The sequence below is a fragment of the Orycteropus afer genome, unplaced genomic scaffold (genome assembly GCF_000298275.1).
Source record: "Orycteropus afer afer isolate SDZICR_OR568_19922 unplaced genomic scaffold, OryAfe1.0 scaffold00459, whole genome shotgun sequence".
Classification (NCBI taxonomy): Eukaryota; Metazoa; Chordata; class Mammalia; order Tubulidentata; family Orycteropodidae; genus Orycteropus; species Orycteropus afer.
In genome coordinates, this window is record NW_006922046.1 from 2,096,355 (window position 1) to 2,097,947 (window position 1,593).

Here is a 1,593-nt window from a genome sequence, read left to right on the forward strand (position 1 = left end):
ATAAAGCAAGTGATGTTATTATCAACAGTTTACAGATTGAAAACTGGGGCTTATTGGCGAGGCCAAGTGAAGCTCAAAGTCATGGGTACACGGGGAAGAGTAAAAGTTTGAAACCCCAGACGATGCAATTGCTCTGGGGTAAGGCCCCATATCCATATACCTCACAACCCCTGACTGATAAGAGTACGGGAACTTCAGGCCAGAAATGATAACTGGGACTCCTGCGGAGTTTACAGCCTATTTCTACAGAAGTCCACGTGTGAGGCTGAACCCTAATGCTTGGCTGTGATTGCAAATACCTTGTTGCTGTTGTTAGGTACCGTGGAGTCGGCTCAGACTCATAGCAACCCTATGTATAACAGAATGAAACATTTCCCGGTACAAGGCCATCCTCACAGGCCTTGCTATGCTTGAGCCCATCATTGCAGCCAGTGTGTCAGTCTCTCTAGTTGAGGGCCTTCCCTTTCTTTGCTGACCCTCTACTTTGTTGTTGTTGATGCTTTGTGCCGTGGAGTCGCCCGACTCATAGCGACCCCTCCTTGGGTTTCCAAGGCAGTATCACTAGAGAAGTAGATTGCCCAACCTTCCTTTCCAGGAGTGGCTGGTGGGTTTGAACGGCAAGCCTTCTTCTGGTTAGCAGTCAAGTGCCTTAGGCACTATGCCACCAGAGCTCCTACCCTCTACTTTACCAAGCATGATATCTTTCTCTAGAGACTGGTCCCTACTGACAACATGACCAAAGTAGGTGTGACAAGGTCCGGCCAGTCTCACTTCCAAGGAGCATTCTGACTGCACTTGTTTCAGGACAGGTTTATTCATTCTTCTGACAGTCCGTGTGTGGTAGTTAAATTTGTATGTCAACTTGTATGTCAACTTGGCTGGGCCTAGTTGAGTGGCTGGGTAGCTGGTGGTAGTTATTTCCCATGATGAGACTGGCAATCAACTCCATGGTGGGATCTACCACAAGAGGCTGAGCAGCTGCCTGTGGGATGTGGTCTGCTTCCTGTGTATAAGGAGAAGCTTTGGGAATGGTCTCTAGCCCATGGCACGCTTGGACCCTGCATGTAGCCGTGTCATTGCTCAACAGCGTGCTATGCTCTGCCGACCTTGGGACTTACAGCGGACTTAACTTAATGGCCTGCTGTATGGTTTAGTAACATCGGGACTGTGCCTTTTTACTTGTCAACCTTGGGGCTTCTCAGCCTCAGCAGCCAGCAGCTGTCTGAGTGAAGAAATGCCCCTAGTCCAGTGGGCCGGGAGCAGGAGGCAAAGCTGGACCCCAGGGTTGAGGGGCTCTTACCCAGCCCCTACAGCCTGGCACTTTGAACTTGGACTTAAAGCCTCCAGATTGTAAGAATAAACTCCTGTTTATTAAGGCCATTCCATTTGTGGTATATTCTTGTCAGAGCGGCACTAGGGAACCAGAACACTGTGCTATTTTTTAGTATTCTCCAACATCACAATTCAAAGACATCAACTTTTCTTCCATCTTCCTTATTCATTAAATCTCACCTTAATCTTCAAAGTGACATCTTTGGTCTTTTGCAACAGGTTTTCCCAATGCAATCCAACGTCTGATTTCCTGACTGCTGC